The sequence below is a fragment of the Ovis aries genome, chromosome X (genome assembly GCF_016772045.2).
Source record: "Ovis aries strain OAR_USU_Benz2616 breed Rambouillet chromosome X, ARS-UI_Ramb_v3.0, whole genome shotgun sequence".
NCBI classification, from domain to species: domain Eukaryota; kingdom Metazoa; phylum Chordata; class Mammalia; order Artiodactyla; family Bovidae; genus Ovis; species Ovis aries.
The window spans coordinates 5,254,237-5,262,688 of NC_056080.1; the positions used below are offsets into that span (position 1 = coordinate 5,254,237).

The window sequence follows — 8,452 nt, forward strand, 5'->3', positions numbered from 1 at the left end:
AGGGGAGTCATGTGTTGAAACCAATTCTTTCAGGCTATGATTCTCTTCTTCTCCTGCAGGTAATTTGAGAGAGGCATTACCTTTTTCAGGCCATTAAGGTATTTTATGGCAAACGAGTGCACTGGCATCCCATGCGGTCCCCCGGGGGCCTCATCCAGTCAATACAGCTTCAAAAATTTCCTCCTCCACAGCAAGCCCCAGGGAGCACTGGAGCGGGCAGCTTGCATTTTCTATTCTGTCCCTTTAGTCGTGTCCGGCTCCTTGCGACCCCATGGACTGTAGCCCGCCAGGCTCCTCTGTCCAGTTTCTCCGGGCAAGAATACAGGAGTGGGTTGCCATGCCCTCCTCCAGGGGACCTTCCCACCCCGGGATCAGACCTGCGTCTCCTGCATTGGCAGGCAAATTCTTTACCACCGAGCTACCAGGAAAGCTTCTTAGGGAAGCTTCCTGGCAAATGGATATATTTCTAGGAGCTATATACTAAAGGGTGGGGTTGCTAGACAGAAGATGTGATGGTTGGATGGCATCACCAACTCGATGGACATGAGTTTGAGCAAGCTCCGGAAGTGGGTGATGGACAGGGAGGCCTGGCGTGCTGAGGTCCATGGGGTTGCAGAGAGTCGGACACGACTGAGCGACTGAACTGAACAGAACTGAACTGCCCTTGCTAGATGACAATGCATAAGAAAAGGACTGTCAGTATAATGTGACTGCACCAAGCACCATGTTACCCTTTGATTAACATTTGTGAGATAGTTCCAGTTCAACTTCAACCTCCCTGAAACTTGGTCCTGGCTACCACTTTATCCCCACGCTCTAGGTAACAGTATAGTAGTGTTCAGTTCAGTCGCTCAGTCGTGTCTGACTCTTGGCGACCCCATGAACTGCAGCACGCCAGCCTCCCTGTCCATCACCAAGTCCCAGACTCTACCCAAACTCATGTCCATCGAGTCAGTGATGCCATCCAGCCATCTCATCCTCTGTCGTCCCCTTCTCCTCCTGTCCCCAATCCCTCCCAGCATCAGAGTCTTTTCCAATGAGTCACCTCTTTGCATGAGGTGGCCAAAGTATTGGAGTTTCAGCTTTAGCATCAGTCCTTCCAAAGAAATCCCAGGGCTGATCTCCTTTAGAATGGACTGGTTGGATCTCCTTGCAGTCCAAGGGACTCTCAAGAGTCTTCTCCAACACCACAGTTCAAAAGCATCAATTCTTCAGCACTCAGCTTTCTTCACAGTCCAACTCTCACATCCATACATGACCACAGGAAAAACCATAGCCTTGACTAGACGGACCTTTGCTGGCAAAGTAATGTCTCTGCTTTCCAACATGCTGTCTAGGTTGGTCATAACTTTTCTTCCAAGGAGTAAGCATCTTTTAATTTCACCAGGGAAGCCCCTAAATCCCGTTACCTCGGTGACAGGTCATGTGGACAGCCCATTCATAGGTGTCTGTTGGCATGTCAGTTTCTACTTACAGTGGCATCTTTGTCTTCTCATGAGGTTTTCATAGGAGGGATGGGATGGATAGATAGACTGATGGATGCTAGGTGGTGTTACATAGAAAAGTGAACTCACTCGGTCGTGTCCGACTCTGTAAATCGGTGGATTGTACAGTCCATGGGACTCTCCAGGCCAGAAGACTGGAGTGGGTAGCTTTTCCCTTCTCCAGTGGTTCTTCCCAAACCCAGGGATTGAACCCAGGTCTCCCACACTGCGGGCTGATTCTTTACCAGCTGAGCCACCAGGGAAGCCCAAGAATACTGGACTGGGTTGCCTGTCCCTTCTCCAGGGAATCTTCCCACCCCAGGGATTGAACCGGGGTCTCCTGCATCGCAGGCAGATTCTTTACCAGCTGAGCCACCAGGGGCGCCCGTAGATAATAGATAAAAAGATGATAAGCAGATGGTAGAGGGATCGGAACACAAGTAGAGAGAGAACAGCACGCGTCTGTTCCAGCTTGTATTCTCCCCACCTAGAGGGCTGCATTTCCACTCTTGCAGAGGTGTGTGTGTGTGATAAATGGAAGAGCTTGATTTTATTTCAACGCAGTTTATCAGCACTTCCCATCATGGTTATCACGAGGCCGCTCTGTTTCAGGAATTTTGCCTGATCAGTGTCATAAATCTATTTCCTGTTTTCTCCTGAAACCGTCCCTATTTTATATTGTGCCTTTGGATGACAATACAACTAGAGTGAATCGATGGAAAAGATGTAAAATTCTAGTAAAGATGCGTGTTCGCCCACAAGACTGTCGTGCTGAAGTAGCACCGTTTATTTTCCGGGCCATATTCCTCTTTGCAAAAGTCTTCATAGGTCTTCCATCTCAGATCATATCTGTTTCTCTCTGCTCTGTTTCATCACTCAATTAATTTACATTTCTGGCCACAAAACACCATGGAATTGTAATAGCTTAGACATAGCTGCTTGTGCAAAGCTTTTCATACAGTCCTGAAGTTTCAAAGATATCTTGTGTATGCACCTTTCTTTATATTTCCATGTGAGTTTTGCTATAAACTTACCAATATGTATTTAATAAACTGACATTTTTAATAGTTTAGGCTCACTCTATAAATTTTGGGGTGAGATACCCCAATTCATGAACAGGGTAATTTCCTCCCTTAATTTAGATTTTTTTTTTTCTTTCCCTTACAATGTGTTTTGCAGTTTAGAGCCTAAACGGCTAGTAGATCTCAGACTTACTTTCAAATATTCGATATTTTAACAAATTGTTTTATTATTTATTTTTATTTGCTTTTCTGTCATATGGAAATTGATGTCTTTATACTGCTTTCTGCTGAGACACCTTACTAGATGAGCTTATTATTTCTAGTGGTCTCTCTACAGATTCTTTTATACGTTCTGAGTAGCTCTTCACAGCCTCTATGAATGATATTTTTGTTTTAAAATAGTATATTCAGTCCTAGTTATTCCTGTTGTTCGGTGGCTCATTCGTGTCCGACTCTTTGCAACCCCATGGACGGCACCGCTCCAGGCTTCCCTGTCCGTTGCCAACTCCCAGAGTCTGCTCAAACTCATGTCCATTAAGTCGGTTACATGCATGTCTGCATTCAAATTTTGCTTTAAAAACTTCAAATTGAAAACAACCTCAGTATAGATAGAAGTAATAAAATTACACTAGCAGATATCCTTGTCCCATTTCAAATTTTTATGCAGAAGCTTTAATAAATTATTAGGAATAATTCTAAATATGCAGATGTTGGAAATACCCTTTGTCAGATGAGAGTTTTTTTCTTACCATGATAGTTAAGAGTTTTATTAGAAATCAGTGATGGATATTATCAAATGCTTTATCTCCATCTCTTTAGATGATTATTTATATGTATTTTTGCTTCTGTTGTGTGGAGAATTGTATTGAAGGGTTTTAAGTGATAAATCAGCCTTGCATTCCTCAAACAAAACCTACTTAAATAAGATACGTTTCTGCTTGTAAATACCCCTGGATTTAATTTGCTCATATCTTATCTACAATATGTGTCTCTCCATACTTGAGGGACATTTTATTTAATGCCGTTTTTAGATTTGATTTTAGAATCATGTATAGTTATAAAATAAGTAGAAAGGTTTTTCTCCCTCTCTCTGTTATCTGCAAATTTGTTAACGTCCTCAGAAAATAATGGGGAGGTATTTTTTTCCTCTCTTTCTGTTGTCTGCAAATTTGTTTCGTCATTCAATGCCAGGAGAATTTACCACTCTATCCATTGGGTTGGGAATTCCTTCTGTGGAAGTTTTAAAGATAATATTAAAAAAAAAATCATTGCAAAGTGAATGGGAGTCAGTGAGTTTCTGTTCTTCACTTATCGTTTTGATAACTTATAAAAAGCACTTGTCTATGTCATCTAAATTGTCAGTTAAATTAGCATCAATCTGCACGTGGTGTCCTTTTAATATATCACTCATGCCAGCAGCGTGTAAACAAGAGATTGTCTTTGGTAGATTTTACTTTAGTTATGGTGTCATCTTTCTTTTATTCTGCTGTGACCTCATGAGAGATTTATAAAGTGCATGATTGTTTCCCAAAAGGTGGCCTCCCCTGGTGGCTCAGACGCTAAAGAAGCTGCCTGCCGTGTGGGACACCCAGCTTCCCTGGAGAAGGACATGGCAACCCACGCCAGTATCCTTGACTGCAGAATCCCATGGACAGAGGAGCCTGGCAGGCTACAGTCCATGGGGTCGCAGAGAGTCAGGAATGACTTAGCAACGAAGCAACCGCAACTTGGATTTATATATGTAGTCTTTGGGTTATTTGCTTCCCTGGTGGCTCAGATGGTAAGGCATCTGCCTGCAATTTGGTAGACCCAGGTTCGATCCCCGGGTCAGGAAGTTCCCATGGAAAGGAAAACAGCAATCCGCTCCCGTACCCTTGCCTGGAAAATTTCATGGACAGAGGAGCCCGGTAGGCTACAGTCTGTGGGGTTGCAGAGAGTCAGACACGGCTAAGCAACTTCACTTTCACTTTCTTTTGGATTACATTTTCTATATATTTTTTAATATTTTCTATATTATATATTATATTTGGGGGGGGACTGTTTGTTTTTGCAGCATACATACAAGGCTAAATCCAAAATAATTTTTCAGACTCTCTTTTTCTGGCGTATGTACTAGTGTCAGAGTATTTTGAACACATTCAATTGGAAGTGCGTAACATTTGCTTTCTTACATTGCGTTTTTATTATGGCATGTTTTATATTATTACATGTTACAATTTTCATTTACATGGAGGTTTCTTTGTTCAGACTGTAGAATATGAGCTGTCAGTGTGTTGACGTGAATTATGTTCTAGTATATTTCTCACATCAAGTGATTTTTCCAAGTATCCCTTAAAAGAGTGCATACTCTGTATTTTTGGTTCAGATATTGTTAACCTATCAATTACATTCTCTTTATCCTATTTGCCCCACCCCACCCCTATTAATTACTACCAGGTTCTGTGACCATTGTGTTGGAATCACCCAGTCTGAGATAGTACTGTCTCTACTGAATGGGTCAGTATCCTTTATAAAATCTCCTTATTACCCTCAAGCCTTCCTAGTCTAACATGAGACTAATTACCCCTTGGTGAATGTTTACGGGACACATTTTTTTTTCTATTCTTCTACTTAGACTGGAGTGAATATTTGCATGACACATTTTTTTTTTCTATTCTTCTACTTAGAATGTAGCTACTCTCATACACCTTCAATATCGACAGAGTAGACAGCATATAATTGCAACTAGTTTCTTTAATGTAATCTGGGCATATGTTCGTTTAATAGAATTTGGAATATTTAGACCATAAATATCCAGTGTAATTTAATGGCTCTGTTGACACTGAAACCAAACACAGTGTCTTGTTTGTTGGGTTGTTTCGTCTTTTTATGCCTATGCTATGCTCCTGTTCGTCTGTACCATGCCTCATAAATGTTTTATTTGAATTCTATTTGTGTATTTATTTATGGCTGTGCCGGGCTTTGCATTTGCAAGAGCTTTCTCTAGTGGCGAATGGGGGCTACTCCTTGTTACAATGTGCAGGCTTCTCATTGTGTTACCATCTCTCTTTTCAGAGTGTGGGCTGTAAGACGTGTGGGCCTAGTTGCCCAAAAGTTCCTATTCCCTCATTACAATTCATATTCAATTAAAATGTATTTTTTTCCCAACTCCTTTTGTATTTTCTAGGAATAGCCACTTTTGATCGTTCAAAGTGCCCGGTGTCGTAAGGATATGTGTCAGTCGGAGGCGAGTATGACATAGTCATTACTGCTATCCCAGATTTCTTGAATTAATGAACTCAGTTATTAGCTTCATCAGTACTCAGTACGCAACCAATAAATTCCCGGAAATACAGACACAACCCTGAGAGAATCATGTGGCAATGTGCTAAGGATGTGTTCCTTCTCCTTCACGAAATTCCGTGAAGGCCCATCAGCTATGCACATAGCCATTTCTACATATATTTATATGTGAAAAGAATCAGGATCATCTCTCTAGACGTTTTTGGTTGAATATCTTGATTAGATAATGGCTAATTTGTTTCATTACAAAAAGGGCAGATGAGTAATTAAACTCAGAACTCTTACACATCCAGGAGTGACCCCTCTGAACACCTTCAGTTATGGACATAATTAAGTGTGATTAATTGGGTACCGCAATTAAAAACACTCATGCTGGGGTCAGGAGAACTTGGCCCCACCCTATAAAAGGGCACCCACCCTTTCCTGCTCATTTCTTCCTGTTTATTTATTTGCAAGTCTTCACATTGTTAAGAAAAAATATGTAGCAAGTTTCTCTTCCATCTTTTCATGGTAGCAGACATCTTTTCTCTCTGTTTCGAATATACCAAGTTACCTCTTTTTTTGTTTTCATCTACCTTTATTAAGATACAAGTGAAGTTGCTCAGTCATGTCCGACTCTTTGTGTGTCCTACTCTTTGTGACCCCATGGACTGCAGCCTACCAGGCTCCTCCGTCTGTGGGATTTTCCAGGTAAGAACACTGGAGTGGGTTGCCATTACCTTCTCCAGGAGGTCTTCCCAACGCAGGGCTTGAACCCAGGTCTCCCACATTGTAGACAAATGCTTATACCGTCCGAACCAACTGATGTATAATATACGACATATACGACATTTTTTTATCTAGTTTTATTAAGATAAAACAGATGCATAATGTATGATGTATAATTGATGCTTTTGAACTGTGATGTTGGAGAAGACTCTGGAGAGTCCCTTGGACTGTGAGGAGATCCCACCAGTCCATCCTAAAGGAAATCGGTCCTGAATATTCATTGGAAGGACTGATGCTGAAGCTGAATCTCCATTACTTTGGCCACCTGATGCCAAGAACTGACTCACTAGAAAAGACCCTGTTGCTGGGAAAGACTGAAGGCGGGAGGAGAAGGGGACAACAGAGGATGAGATGGTTGGATGACATCACTGATGTCATGGACATGAGTTTGAGCAAGCTCCAGGAGTTGGTGTTGGACAGGGAGGCCTGGTGTGCTATGGTTCGTGGGGTCGCAAAGAGTCAGACACGTCTGAGCAACTGAACTGAACAGAACTGACCTATAGTATTGTATTAATTTTAGGTGTACAGCATACTGACTTGATATATGTATATATTGAGAATGATGACCACAGGAAATCTAGTTAACAGCCATCACCTCACCTAGTTGCAATCTTTTTTTATAATGAGCGCTTGTAAGGTCCACTCTGGCAACTATCAAATACACAATACAGTGTTGTTAGTTACAGACACCAGTCCGTACGCCACATCCGCAGGATTTGTCTTTTTTTAGAGCTGTAATCGAAGGATAATTGCCTTACAGCGTTGGGTTGGTTTCTGCCATACATCAGTGTAAAGCGTCCGTACATATAAATGGGCCTCCCTGGTGGCGCAGCTGGGAAAGAATCCGCCTGCAACGTGGGAGACCTGGGTTCCATCCCTGGGTTCGGAAGATCCCCTGGAGGAGGGAACAGCTACCCACCCCAGTGTTCCTGGGCTTTCCCTGGTGGCTCAGCTGGTAAAGAATCCGCCTGCAACGCGGGAGACCTGGGTTCCATCCCTGGGTTGGGAAGATCCCCTGGAGGAGGGAACGGCTACCCACTCCCGTATTCTGGCCTGGAGAATCCCATGGTCTGTATAGCCCACGCGGTCGCAAAGAGTCAGACACGACTGAGCGACTTTCACTTTCATAAATAGACGTATGCACCTTTTCTGTTGTCTCATCATTCAGTCCTCAGGAAAGGAAGGCGGTTTAATAAATACAGTCATTTCTTTCATTGGATATCATGCTATCTCCACCTAAATTGACATTGCTCCTTTCAACTTGAATGTATTTAATAAGAAATGATTCCTGGAGCTCATTTCTATCGACATTAGGTTAACCATCACCATCTTTTCTTTATATCTGTGTAATGAGGTGTGCCTTTTTTGATTGTAGAAGAAAAACGGTATTCTCACTCTCATTAACACATCCACCGTGTCCCACTGAAGGAGCTACGTTAAGCTTCATAGATAAATCACATCCCTGGGAGATCAATTAGGACATCACCCAGATGATCTGGGTCAATAGCTGCTTGTGATTTATAGAATATCAATCAGAAATCAAAAGGAAGCATATGGTAATAATTCAAGTGTTAGACGGGTTTAATAATTCTTGATGCTCGGTTTGATCATGTTTCCAGCAGAATCACCCCCTTTATCTCTGGACTCTTGTCTCAGCAACGTTGGAAGGCAGTCTGGGACTTTCTCAACAGTGGAGCACACAGTTACCACACAACCCAACAATTTAACCCCTTAATGTGTATCTAAGATAAATGACAGTGCAGAGTAAACTCACATAGGAACATGCATCGCATTATTATTCATGAGAGGTAGAAGGCGGAAACAAACCAAATATCCATCGACGGATGGGTGGATGGATAGACGGTTCAACAGAGGAGGTCCGTCCTCTCAATTGAG

At 42.3% G+C, this 8,452-nt stretch overlaps 1 long non-coding RNA gene across 1 annotated transcript; it reads left to right on the plus strand.

Annotated features, from left to right (window-relative positions):
* Positions 1 to 4,068: 4,068 nt before the first annotated feature.
* On the plus strand, positions 4,069 to 7,704 carry LOC132658771 (uncharacterized). Its single transcript, XR_009598781.1, has 3 exons — positions 4,069 to 5,002; positions 5,673 to 6,478; positions 7,317 to 7,704. It is a non-coding gene; the product is annotated as an uncharacterized LOC132658771 (long non-coding RNA).
* The last annotated feature ends 748 nt before the right edge of the window (positions 7,705 to 8,452 follow it).